The sequence below is a fragment of the Amblyomma americanum genome, chromosome 10 (genome assembly GCF_052857255.1).
Source record: "Amblyomma americanum isolate KBUSLIRL-KWMA chromosome 10, ASM5285725v1, whole genome shotgun sequence".
NCBI lineage: Eukaryota > Metazoa > Arthropoda > Arachnida > Ixodida > Ixodidae > Amblyomma > Amblyomma americanum.
Window position 1 is genome coordinate 54,577,415 of NC_135506.1, and position 14,400 is coordinate 54,591,814.

Below are 14,400 nucleotides of genomic sequence, written 5' to 3' on the forward strand. Positions count from 1 at the left end.
GTAAAGCGTCGCGCGGCAGGCGGCAGTTGACGGGCTTCCATGTGGGTCTAGAGGAAAGACGACGGGCCTTCCTTGCAGTGTGTGCCGCGTTCTTCCTTTATTGAGTTCAGTTCTTTCTATCTAATCTACAGGATTTCGTATATACAGCGGGTATACAGCGAAAGTGAACTAGATGCCTTATCGGAGGTTCAGGAACACCAGCGTCTTATAACAAGCGAAACTGTACCACTCACAAAACTCCACAGTTATCGTTGTGCGACTAGTCTAAGGGATGGACAGAGTACGTTTTGCAGGAAAATTCATTCCTGATTGCTGTAAGCGCGCTTGCACGCGTGCAAATAAATAAATTCAAAGAAACGGTGACACCAGAAGGGAAGCAGAGAGGAAAAAACGGAAGAAACGCGAATGCAGCGAAGCAGCTTTCGAACTCGCGCCAGAAGCCGCTCTGAGCTTCAAAAATGTGTCAGGTTAACTCGTTAACTTTCCAAACCAGTCACCGTTCCCAAGATAACGATGACCGGCTTAACAAAATAGTTCGTCACAGCAAAAACGACCAAGAAATACCTATAATTATGCACAACGCAAGCAGAGAATCAATTCGCAATTTCAGCGCCTCCTTCCGGACTTTACAAAAAGCGAAGAGTATTCCCCCGTTCCTCCCTCTTTGTAATTGTTTCCACAAAGTAATCGAGAGCGGAGGAGTAAATAGACTGACTGCTTCCGACCTTAGACACAGGAGATTATAGCTTATATATAAAAAAACGATCAAGATACGGCGGCGGTCTTCAGCACAAAGCGAAGTCTAAGAGGATTATTAATCGATTTGATTGTTTTTTCACAGTCCTTCCGGCACCTATAGAGGCATACGCGAACGAGCCGATCGTCTAGTTTGTTTGCATAAGCTCTTACGCTAATGGGTATGCAGCGCTCGAATCGGAAAGTGTCCTTCAGGCGCCGAGATTAAACAGGGCTTCAAAATTCCCGCATCGCTCTTTTTTTACCCTCCCTGCCTCATATGACTTCACAACAGTTTCCGAAAGCGACGACGAAAAATTTTTCAGAAAATTCCTGCCCGGGCGCCAAACGCAACGCCTCGAAAGAGTCGCGAAGTAACGGAGTCGAGCATACCGAGGAAGCGAGGATTACCACGGTGAAAATTGCTGGTTCGCTAGTTAGGTTAGGTTCGCAAAACCAGGCGGCGGTAAAGTGCCTGTGGGTCGTTACGACGGGCCGATAGCACGTGACAATTTTTTTTATACGCGCATCATCCGAAAAAAGAATAGAGGCCAAATTAAAAGGACAAACGTTTATAGTGGGCGATAGGCTACAAGGCAAGCCACTCTACGGAGACAAATGAAAACGCACAAATAACCTTTATACTTCATAGCGTACTGTCTGTCACTGTCACACAACACGTACTACAGTCCATGCAAGCACAGACTTTACACCTGTAGCTGTAAGAGTAAGCAAATTTATTAGCAGCCAGCTCCTATGAACGTGGTGCTGGTAGTGTTTTTTTAAATAATAGTAAAAAGGAAGGAAAAGATTTTTGCTAGCCCGGCATCTGCCTTTACTACGGAGCCATCTGAGCTGGGGCAGCGGAAATAAAGAATAGCAGGCAGAATGGAGAAATGAAGTGAAAGAGGTGAGGGGACAGGAAGAGAGGATAGGGGGAGAAGTAACATGTACAAACTATTTACACAATAAGAGATGTGTCCAGGTTGTGCGCGTGATTAGTTCATTTTAGAGGAATTAAATCACACACGCGCACAGCACTGTGTTGGTTACAACTGGAGTGGGGCGTCCAGTTATTAATCATTAAAGGTAGAACTCTTGGAGCGTTCGGTCACTGCGTGTAACTACCTGACGGAGAACAGACCGGACGTCAAGCCCGTATGAACGTCTCATTCGGAACGCCGGGCGTGCTAGATAACTGTAATTCGTTTGTGACAACCAACATTAAACCGCTGGAAACAAGTATTTGATTTACCTGTTAGTGAAGACGACAGCAGAGGAAGAAATTTGAAATTACCACACTATATAAAGAAAAAAGAAATAGATGCTCCAAACGGTCTAATATTTGCAAAAATAACCACTTCAATGACTTTGCTCGAAGGACGGCCGTATACAATTTCTTAAAAAAAAACGAAAAGAAAACACCGGAGCTCCAGTTGGGAAGCGTGGGAAGACGCAGCATAAAGATGGTGTGGCTCCGTACATGGGGTTAAACGCCCCAAAAAGTGAGGGGCGCTGCAGTACAAGGCTCCGGCATGAACAGTGCACGGGCAGCACCACTGGGGTCAACGACCCGGCCAAGAGAGAAAAGGGGCAGAAACGAAATTCATACACCCAGACCGCATCGCGACAGAGACCAAAAGTTGACCCAGGCGACATGCCAGGCGAACGAAAGCGTCACCAACGAACAAAAGGGAACTAGAAGTAATACGCACACGCAGAAAAAAAAAACCGAGGACGAAGAAACTGGAACACGAAACGAAAACTGAGACGAAAGAAAACAACTAGCAGCGCTAGACAGCCAGAGTCTGAATATCCGGGCACCGGTGTCGCGTTTCCTCACCAGCGAGTGCACGAACCCACGCGCATGTTTCGTGGCTCACCCCCCCCCCCCTTTTCTCACCGTTCATTTTCTTTTTTTCCAAACAGAGTACTCCTATATATACGTATTCACGTTTCCATTATTCGCGGCCCGCATTTTTCGTCGGAGACGCAGGCGCCGCCAGCGCTGCGGCGGCGGGCAGGGGTAAGACGGCGCCAGTGCGCTTCGCTTCGGACTCGAAGCCGCTCCCGGTGGTGAAAGAGAGAAAGGGGAGTAGAGGGAGGAGGGGGGGGAGAAGAAGTGACGCGACCTTTCAAAAATAGTCACCGCTCAAAAGACGAAAGACGACACCCTAGCAGAGCGCGGCGTTAGCGTGGCGAGCTCTTCGGGGGAAAAAAAAAAAGGGCAGGTCATATAGGAGCCGCAGGAGTGTTGGTTACGCGGCTGCCAGAGCAACGAACCGTGGCGGCGAACGTAATTTCGACACGCTAGGCGGGACTTCAGGAACGAGAGTTGTGGAAGTGTTGCGACATCTGGGGAGCGAATTGAGAATCCATAATCGGTTAAGCGAGCTAATTCTTATTATGGTGGTCATGCTAATGGATCGCGCGCTCCTTGGCGTCAGTGGGTGGTATGAAGGACAAAAACGTAGCATGGAAATGTCGAGAGAATGCAAGGTCTCCGGAAATTACGTCATGCGAGATCAATGAACACAGTCGGTGAAAGAGACAGAAACGAGTGCGTGGTTAGGATACGAGGGAGGATGGGGGGGGTCTCATTGAAATCCATCGATGCACACGAAAAAAATAAAACTCATTCGTCAACTGAAATTTCCCCAACAATAGGTCAAATCCGCCCATATGAAAGTGCGGGATTCAACATACGGGCGAAAAATGTGCTTGCATACACTCAGCATTGACTCAGTTAAATGCGGACATCAGTGCGCCCTTAGCCTCAGACAGGGACGTAGTTAAATGAGCTGGTTTCACGAAGCAAAATAAACCCATCGACGCTGCGGTGGCTGTAAAAAAAAAAAAAGCAGGCATGCGATCATGACTGGAGATACGGTTTCGCTCGCAGAAGAACCGGCTGCACAATTTGGGAATCTACACGTGGCGCACGAGTTGTGACGTCACACAAGCAACGTTCGCGTCCAGTGACGAAAGCTCCACACCCTCGCGAGCCTCGGTGAAGGGGGCGCGCGCGACCTTATACAGAGTTTAACGCAAAGCCGCCAATGACGGTTGCGCCACGATACCTAAACGGGAAAGTGCGCCGTAGCGGCAGCCGCGAATGGCGCGCGCTTCGCGACATTTCCCAATATAGAGGCGCGCTCCGAGAAAGGGCAGCCATTGAGTCAGCGAAGGAGGCCCAGAACGCGAAAACGTTGAACACGCTGACGTCTGACTCAACGCAGCGGCGGGGCACCGGAAAAAAAAAAAAAAAGGCGCGCATTCGAGCCGCGCTTCCTACAGGAAAGGAAACGCGTTGCAGCTCCTCTTTCCAGTCGCAGACTCGGCAGCTATTTCTGCGCGTGCCGCGCTGGTGGTGGTGGGCGTGTAGCTTTTTCCGGCCGCATTCTTATCGCCGTCCCGCTAAAAGATATGAGAAAACAGACAAGCTGCCTGGCACTCCAAACAGAAAGGTGTAAAAAGGGAGTAAACTGTCCAGCTTACTCCCTTTCTAGCTCCCATATAGGCGTATTAGTATTTAAAGACAGCTATTGGAAGAACAGTGTTCTTTTGGGCTTCGTGAGGCAACAAGCATCGTTCCGAGAACTCCGACCACATCGTTCCAAACGTTCCACATCGAGCGTTGTGAAGACATATTTAAGCGTTACAGGGTAACGCTTACCTCAAATGGCCCCACCCGACTTTGGTGCATACGCTACAGCAATAACGCTTCGCGCAGATTACAGACGCGTCGAAAGATACTGCCCACATATTTGTGATTTGAGTTGCTTCGCGAAGTGGAAGGCCCAGCAAATGATTGCCGGAGAAAGAACCCAAAGCGGCGTTCGTATTGCCGCAACCGCATATCGAGTGTCTTTTCCATGGTGGTTGCCAATATCACCGTAGATGGGAACTCTCGGCGGGGCATTTTCCTTGTGATTATGGCGCTGGCGTAGCCGTGTGAACATTGCCCTTCGAGTGTGACGTTAATCGTGAGCAGGAGCGCAGTGCGATTTCTTAAAACACAACATGAATGTGAATCCATAGAAGATTACGTCATTGTAGATTCGGCGCCTGAGACAACGTCGACTGGGGGGCTTTCCGAAACCACCTCCCTTACGCGCAAATTGGCAAACTTAAATACGAACAAAATGCGAGCGAATAATGCCATCGCGTCTAGTGCACTGGAAACATGAATACGACTGCGTAACATCAAGACACGGTACCGGAGAGCGATTGAACGCAGCGTCGATATGCGCGCCAGCGTAAAGCAAAAAAAAAAAAAGACAACGACAGCCATCAGCGCCGAGAAAGCGAGCAGGGGCCCATTGGTGCTCCGGGAATAAAGAAGAGAAAAATGGGGAAGAGCTTATTTGGGTCGAAGACGGTGAAATCGCCGGGCCAGCACAAACAAATTAAACGCCATCGTCGAACATCCCCCCGCCATCCCTACCGCGAATCCCAACATCTGCGCGGCAGTCGACGTCAAAGCGAACAGATTAAACTGAAGGAGAAAGAGAGAGAGAGAGAGAGAGAGCAAAAAAGAAGGAAATGAGCGAAAGATGATGCGAAAAAGAACCCGAACTTTCGCACAAAGAATAAGAGAAGGGCGCTGAGAAAGCGATAGAGGAGGAAAGAAGGGAGGCAGAATAAACAGATTCAGGAGCTTCTTTTCCCGGCCGCTATATGCCCTCGGCTTAACCTGCTTCCTTCCTTCTTCGTAAGCCTAAATAAAAAAGGAGAGCGTGCGGAGGGCGCTCAAACCATGGTCCGAGCGACGGCGGCTGTCCAAATAGCGAGCGAATCGCTTAATCAGCACGACGCGCTGACGTGTACCCAGCCACACGGACGTCCGACATCCGAGGGAGAGCGCAGGAAGGAAAGGGCAAGGCGTAGGCGAGGGGAGGACGCGAGACGGCAGAGTGACGACGAGTTCCCGACAAAGAAAGGCAAAAAAAAAAGAGAACGCTGCAGGAATTAATGAAACCGGGTCCACTTTCGGGCGAGAGCCGGCGAATTGATGATCCACTGCTGACCCATGGAGAAGTTAAGAAGCGAAACAGGCTATCTATATATAAATAAGCTCCGGTACAGAATGATGGCCCTAGCCCTCTGTGTTTATCTATCGTTTTGCGGGGCCCAAGAATTTTTTACAGAGTCCGGCAATATCACGTTCTTAAGTCTTTTTTATTTACTTTTTATTCTCCACTTTTCATTTTCTACCCTCAGCGAGCGTCGGCCACGGTAGTGTTTCCAAAAGGCTCGACGTTCAATAGCTGTCGCCAGGGGAATCTCTCTCGTGTATTTAGGCTCCAGAGAGAAAGCGATGGACGTCAACTAGATTGCTCTAACGCAGTTCACCGCGTCACTCAACCGCCGCTACTGTAAAGCTCCCCAAGCGCTGACATTTAGCTCACTGCACTGATTTCTCCGACTTCTTCAATCGAGAGACGGCTATTTCCGGAATCAGCTACTTCCGGAACCGCTCAGTGCTTGGCCAAAAAACAGACTCCCTAGGCTTCCGTGAGACCAAGGGCGCGCGATTGCGCACCGAAACTATGCGCACATCTCACAACTTCTAAAACGGTGGCGGTGACGAAGTCGACACACTAGACGCTTGTTCAATACCTTAAGGCAAGAACGAATGAAAAGGTAGTTAGCTGCACCATTTAGACCATGGCTCATCTCCCTTTGCAGTCAGTCCCCAAGGGAGTCATGTCTTTGAGGGACTAACGGTTGTTGGAACGCTGTTAGTCCACGAAAGACCGAATCGACAGTCCCTCTGCTTCTTTACTCCTGAGCCTATAGGAGGGACATCAGCACGCGCATCGACGAATAGAACATCGCCGAGAATAATTTGTAGCCGCAGCTGTCCCGGTCATGCGCGCCACAAGAAGTCAGCATAGTTCCAAATGTCCGTGCGAGCACAGCCAGTAACAGGGGGTGCCAGACTGCAAACCCTTACTCCCGTACCCAAAGTCAAAACGCGAAAGGACGACTAACCGTACACTGTGGACACGAATACGCCTATATGAGAGTAGCTATCTCCTAGCGCATTCCCTTTAATAAAAGGGAGTGTGTTGAAGGACAACTTACTCCCCATTTTACTCCTTTCTGTTTAGGGTGCAGGGGAAATTAGCCACAGGTACATAGATGCAAGGCTGAAGAGCGAGCGAAACGTGGCGACAGCTACCACCAGCTTCCGACACCAGCCAGCACTTCCATGCCAGCCCTGTAACCCGAGACTGCACAGTGTCCCCTATCTTCCTCCTTTCCACCTCTGCCGCAGTCTCTTGGGCACGCCCAAAACTCCCTCCTCCTCCTGCTCCTCCTCTTCCAAACCGACGTTCAAAAATGTGACTCACGAACGGGCCACCAGCGACGGCGGCCGCCGCGGAGAACATCCTCACTGCTGCCGCTACCCGATCGTGGTCGTGAGCGGCGAGGTCGCCTCGCATCCACCACGCCTCCCCCTACAAGACGCGAGCACGTGCAAAGCAAAGCCAGGGCCGAGTAGGAAAAGGATGAGGAGGAGACTGGCCACCGGTTCGAGACTCGGAGCGCGTCTCCTACCTCTCCAACCCTCCCTCAGACGTCATCCCTCCTCTTCTCCACTGCCCAGGCTGCGTCCCGAGACGCGAGGTCGGTCCGAAATAGACACCCCTCAACCCTCCAACATCCTCTCCTTTCCTTACCCGCCGCTTAGTCGCCGACGTGGCGTGCCAAACACAGCAACGCGTGTGCGCACGACCCCTAGGCTTGCTTGCTCGCTCGAAGCATGTCTCTACCGCTCAGCGGTTCGCTCTTAAGCCACCTCCATCTCAGTATGACCGCACCTACGCAGCTCCCTCAAACGGCGTTCGTTCGACGCAGGCCATTCCCCTCCCCCTCCCCCTTCACTCTATACCACCTCCCACCCCACCATTCGTTCACTATTCCTGTTAGTAATGCGCGGCGTAAGGCACAACTGGCGCTGGCTAGGGTAACAGTAAGGACCTCAACTCTTTCCTCCTTCCATCGCACGTGTACTCTGCAGTCAGCAACTAGCGGAAACAAACAACCCAGGACTCGACGTTGTTTACTAAGCGAAAGCAACGGCATGAAAGCTAGCCAGGAGTTTCGCAACTGCGAAAGGCTATATGCGAACCCAATGTACGACGCACCGGTTGCGAAATGTCACCTGAAGCCTATCCAAGCGCTGTTGCATTAGGCGCGCATGTTTTCAAGAGCTGCGGCTGATTACGGGTAACGCGTAGTCTAGAGACGAATCAATGAAATCATAGCCTGAAACCCGCTGACATGGTCTCGCAATACATAAATAAATGAATAATTAAGTAATGCGCTAGCACTACTCCCCACCATAGGAAGAAGTTTGATGGTAACTGAGATTTTACGCTTAGTCTGAAATAGCCAATGCCTACGAGCGAATTTACAGCCCTTGATGGCGTGAATAGTGAGCCGTTGCTTCCGACATTTCGACGCCCCCGAAAGGCAAGCTTTGCTCCCCATTCTTTACATGGAACCATACATAGTCGATGAGACACAATTCACCGCAGCAACATGGACCGTGCAGAGCGCCTTGACGTAATCATGAGACGCTAAAAAGAAGCTAATAAAAAGAGCAGTTTGGCTGCGTCCAATCCCAGCGCGCGAATGCGACCTTAAAGCACACGTGTAAAGAACCCCAGCGATGAAAGAGTGTCAGGTATAACGCGACACTGAATAAAGAAAAAGAGAAAACAAAGGTAAAAAAGTGGGAGGGGCTATTGTTACACACCGAACACCCCGACACAGTACACCCCGTACACACCTGCAGCAACCGGTGTTCCCCTCCACGCCCCCCACTAGCGCCGCAAAGGAGCTCAACACCTGCAGAGGTACGACGCTTCCGGAAGACCCGACGAAGGCGACGCGCCCTGTCTCTGAAATGACCAACTTTAGCCGGTTGAAGCCGGGCCAAATCGTCATAAATCCTGTACAAAACAAAAACGCAGGTCGCCAATACATTTGGTCCCCTTCAACCAGCTGTGGTTGGCATACCGTTTCATCGGACGTCCACGAAGCCAGCGAGGACAGGGGTCAAGTGTCGCCGAGGCAGCTTCGACTTCCCGGTGTCAATGTGTGCGCGAGTGTTGGTGCCGCCTGAATGTGTTCAACCTGTGTTCGTGAGCGCTCGGGTCAAGCGACATCCGCGGACACTGCAACGTCGCCGGCGGCAAAAACGAGGTTGAGGAGGACTTCGGGAAAGACGAAGGTTGATGAGCAAAGGAGTCCTCGGGACGCAGCGCGACGTGTGGTGATCCGACGCTATAACGTGCGCGAGCCATGCCATAAGGAGGACATTTCACCATCGGCGAATCACGGGAGTAGCCGCTTTGATAAGGTAAGAGCATCCCTCCGAATCCTTCATGTTCACTTGTTAAATGGCCATATCAACTGTAATGTCACTCAATGTCAGATAATGTGGCGTTAGAATGAGAAAGACACTGGCTCGGAACTACACTACAGGAAGTGTAGCGCTGTTACAAAAACTACAGTTGCAATTTATTACAATCTTACTAAGAGGAAGCGACACAAGGTATAAAACAACAGCGTAATACAACGAGGTAATATACCGAGATTAATGCACAACATAATCCTATAACAAGGTAACACATCGCCGAGGTTAGCGATAACGCTCGCCGGCTTCATTCCTGCACTGTTGCATTTCTTTTCAGTAGCTCCTTTCTCTATGTACAGCTTCCGAGTTACGTATAACTTCGTTACATTTCTTATAAATTATATAATGACTCCCCGAAGGGGCATTAAAACGGTTAACTTATTTTTTACTCATACAAGTCTGAACAAAAAGCGATGAGAGACGCGCTGACCTAATGAAATTAAAGCTGAAGGCAGGGAACAAGGCTTTCGTTCTAGGTTTGCCACTGCAGAACGAATAGGTGACAAAAAGTAGGGGGGGGGGGGGGTCGCTTCATCAGAAGAGCGAGAAAACACGACGCCGAAGTGCGCTCGCACTAGTAATGAGTAAAGCGCGTCACTTTTGGGGTCGCGAAATTTAGACACGGATTCGAATTCTTTTCTGCGTCTTGTAATCGCACACAGGGAGAACAGGCTGATTTCTCATTTCACGAATGTCTCGCGTTAGAAGTTTCCAAAGAACCTGTCTCAGCTAGATTATCATTAGTATAATGCCTTGAACAAAGCTGGGAGAACAGCGTAGAGAAGTCAACGAGCGTTCAAGCTTTTACGCCGAAACAATGCTTCCACGTTCAGTTTCGAGATCAAGCGGGAACGAGTCGAAAAACGAGGAGCGTCACGTTGGCGATTCTGCCAAGGGAAATACCCAATGTGGACCAATTACTCTAAAGCATGAGATCTAGTAACGACGTCTTTACTCCGTAGTGGCCTCAGCTATGAAGATGTTTTTTCAGCAAAAGTACACGCTGAGAAAAGGCACAGGTGCTCAAGGAGACGTGGCGATTGCTTTTGTGTGTGTGAGTGAGCGCGCGCGCAAGTATTGCATGTACTACCAATGCACCGACGCCTACGGTGGTTAACCCGGGAGAATAAACGCTATAACTATCCCTACTATCACTGCAAAACACTCTCTCTCTCTCAACATCGTCACCTCTCGATGTGATGCTTGACAGAAATTTTAACACAGCACGCTCAATTCATGCCCACTCTATTAACAAATGGACCACTGTGTGTCTTTGGCAGCTCTGAGGCAGGGAATGCTTTAAACGGGATGGCGTGAAGTTCGCTACTGTCACTACCTCTGGGTTCCCCCTCAGCTGATACTCCTCCTTGATGATGATGATGACGAATGTTTATGCTCCAAAGAGATCTGTGGCTGAAGAGCGTCGCGGCATAAGGTGTTTTCGTTTACTCAAAGCCGGGTCAAAGACCTATTTCCCAAGGATTTTACCACCGATAAGTCGAACACGAGGCCAGAGAAAGCTTGTAACCGGTGAGCACCTGGCGGCATTGGGGATCGAACCCCGCACCTCCCGCGTGCGAGATATTTTTCGTTTTAGTAATTCTGTCCACGATCAGGTAGTCTAGAAAGCTACTTTTCAAGATGAACGTGGGGTGCGCATGAGGGTGGTCTCCGATGTCATGTTATCCTTTTCCACGCTACACCACTGCTATGCAACGAAGCCAACCTAACTAAAGGCTAGAGGAGACCCTTGCCTGGCGCGATTCTCTGTCGAAGGTGTTGCCGAAACCGATTGTACCTTAATTTTATTGGGGTTATTCTTTTTATAGTTTACTGGGAACAGGATTAGACATCTTATTACAGGCAGTGGCTAGTTCCGAAGCATCGTCCGCTGCGACTTCGATTAGAACTAAGCTGCAGGAGGCACCTCACTAGCGTGGGTGCAAACTATTATTGCTGCTAGGTTGCAGATCAGCTTATGCCATGACCATTTTTATATATCAAGTTATCTATCTCTAGATGTACCACCGTAACAGCCACTTATGAACTTAACAATACTCCTCTGGAAACTGTTTCTTCGAACAAATACTTCGCTGAGCATATAACTTTTAATCTATCTTGGAAAACGCATGTTGAATTGATTGCTAACAATTCAAACAGCGCCTTAGGGTATCTTCGTCGATTTTTGTACCTTTCTTCTAATTAAGCGAAATTGCTTCTTTATAAAACACTCCCTGCGCCTAAACTGGAATATGCGGCATCTGTCCAGGACCCTGGCCTTGAAGCACTAGCATCTGTACTTGTATCTGTTAAAAACCGAGCACCACATTTTATACTTTCCTATTATCACCGTAACTCCAGTGTTACCACTATAAAAAGCACCTTAACATTGCCCCTGCTTTTTCGCCGCAGAATATTATCTCGCGTGTGTCTATTTAATAACACTTATAATAACAATCCTGCCATAAAGAGCCTGCTGCTAACTACCCCCACATATGTTTCAGACCGCGTTGATCATCTCCACAAAAAAAGGAGTTCCTTCATGCCATACTAAACGTTGTTTTTGTTCATTTGTCTCCATCACTTCTGAGAGATGGAACCACCTTCCCAGTTATGTAGCCGACGTTACTGACGTTAACACTTTTAAGACTGCCGTATGCAATCTGTCTTTATAAATTTCTATTTATAAATTTCTGTCAATTTCTCTAGCATTTGTTCTCACTGTCATGTTATTTTTCGCCCCAAATAAGCGTGTGCGTTTTTTTTTTCCGCCTTGTTAATCCTCGCCGTTTTCCTTTATTTTTTATATCTCTTTTTTGCCGCCTTACACCTGTTCACATTCTTCTTGATGCACAGTATGTTATCCAATATATGTGTCCTCGCACTCCGCTCTCTAATCCCTTCAGGCCCTGAGAGGATTTAAATAAATAAATAAAAAGTACACCGCCATCTCCTTCGAGTTCGATATACACCCGGTTTCGACTGTACTCATTAAGAGTCTTGACTTTCGGAGTTCGTTAAAAGTCCGCCACAAATTTCCGCGCTGCTCCAATGCTTGACAAGAGTGGCTGCCATATATGATGGCTTTACGCGAGCTTCAACCCAAGCGAAGGAACACTTAAGTTTGAGGCAATAAGTAAAACAGTGCAAACCTCACAAAGGACGCAGAAAGCGAAGACGAGACATTGGCCCTGCAGAAAAAAATCGCGAGCCCAAAAGAGCGATTGTTTCAGTGCTCCTTCCATAGCACTTCTGCATGAGGATCTGCGTTTCCTATCGGGAGCTGGGTGATCATGGTTCTCCTGCTGGATAAATGGTTCCGATGTCTATCAGGTCTTGTTCTTCTTGTTGATTTTGATGTTTGCTGCATATTTGCCGAGCTGTCAGAAGATATAAACTTCAGTGCTTAATCAGCGCCAGTGTCTCGTCTTCCCTTTCTGTGCCCTTTGGGAGGATCACGCTGTTTTGCTTCGTGCTGAACGACCAACTAGCTCGAGACGTGTTCCTTTGCAGCGCAGTTGGCTCGTTTGCCAATTGAGCGTGGATGTTGGCCGTGTCGTAGCAAGATCACACGACTATCCCGAGCACTCCTTAAGCACCCTTAACCGTTCTGTCTCCTTTGCCGCTCAGAGCGGAGAACGCGCCGGGCACTAATAGTCGTCGACACAGTACACAGGGTGTACTGTGAGCTGTACTGTGTATTACATCTTTTTTTCTTGCATAGAAGTATTGCCGCTGTACCGCTGCCAAGTGCATGGGGTCCTGCGGCTCTGTCAAGCTGTCGTTTGTGACAGCTCTTACTGCCGGCCTCCAGTGTCGATTGTGTACCCTACGACGCAAATAAAGGCATTATTATTATTATTATTATTATTATTATTATTATTATTATTATTATTATTATTATTATTATTATTATTATTATTATTAAAACCTTGCATGCTTACCCCGAACGTGGATTTGGCTGACGGCTTAGCTAACGGAACATCGAATCACCTGAAGTATATACAGTATGGCACGGATAGCCAAGCACTGGTAATCCGGTTCAAGTTCAGAGAGTTTGGATTGAACGATGTACGAGTATTACATCGCGCAAGCGTTCATTCAAAGACCACAAGAGGGCTTTTGTCACTCTGAGAACGTTCCTCAAAAGAAGGCGTTTCAATCTTAAAAAGAGAAATAAAATTAATGAGAAAATATGTTCAAGGTGCGATTAAAATATATTAAACAGCTAAATTGTTATAAAAAATAGTTGACATGTATTTTTTACCAGAAATGGCACATAACAACTACGCAGTAATAACGCGTCACTCAGCGCCACAATCGTCCAGATAGTTTTTTTTAATGACAAAACTAACAACACTATGAGAATATTCCTCAAAAGAAGGCGTTTCAATCTTAAAAAGAGAAATAAAATTAATGACAAAATATGTTCAACGTGCGGTTAAAATGTATTAAACAGATAAATTGTTATAAAAAACAGTTGACGTATTTTTTACCAGAAATGACCCACAACAACTACGCAGTAATAACGCGTCACTGAGCGCCACAATCGTGGAGATAGTTCTTTTTTAATGACAAAACTAACAACACTACTACTAATTCTCTCAGAGGCCCATAGACGCACCGGGTTAGGGTTTGGCGAGAAAAAGCTGTGACCCACCAATTTTTAGTACTGTCGTATCTGGCGAAAAAAAAAAAACCGTACGAAGCGAAGGGCTAAGAAGGGCCAAGCCACTCCACTGCATTCACATGGTTTCTGGTCGCATTACAGCATGATTATGAAATACGGCGAGCGACACGTGTGTTTTCCGTGCACTGTTTACGCAGATATGCGGCATTATATTATGAGCCGGGTCCACGTCACGGGGAAGACTGACGCTGCCACAGCCGGTAGATGGGGCCAATAAAGCGCCTTCAAGATCTACATGCCCAGCAATTCTAAAAGAACTCATTCTTGAGCGGGAAACCGTTTATGAAGGCATTTTTTTTTTCATATAATGCAAGATTTCACTACAACAATCAATATATCCGCTGATCACCCGACGGCAGTCTTGTGTTTTTTTTTTCTATTGACGTTTTTTTTCTACATCGTCAGAAGCGTTCCCCATTGGTTTTCTATAGCAGCCTTAACTGTTCGATGCCACCGATGCAAACACTTTAAAAGAAAGATTTTGCTGCATGTCAGAATAATGGGCCATTAACACCTGCAGTAATTACATAGCAGTGCCTTA

General features: G+C 48.0%; 1 protein-coding gene and 1 long non-coding RNA gene across 2 annotated transcripts in view; both read right to left on the bottom strand.

Annotated features, from left to right (window-relative positions):
- The window catches only part of LOC144107641 (uncharacterized), a 171,136-nt gene extending 163,950 nt beyond the window's left edge, over positions 1 to 7,186 (bottom strand). The window contains exon 1 of the long non-coding RNA XR_013309337.1: positions 7,095 to 7,186. This is a non-coding gene — a long non-coding RNA (uncharacterized LOC144107641). The remainder of the gene's footprint in view (positions 1 to 7,094) is intronic.
- mib1 (E3 ubiquitin-protein ligase mind bomb 1) overlaps positions 1 to 14,400 on the bottom strand; it is a 500,932-nt gene that overhangs the window by 272,656 nt on the left and 213,876 nt on the right. The gene's annotated exons all lie outside the window — the stretch shown is intronic.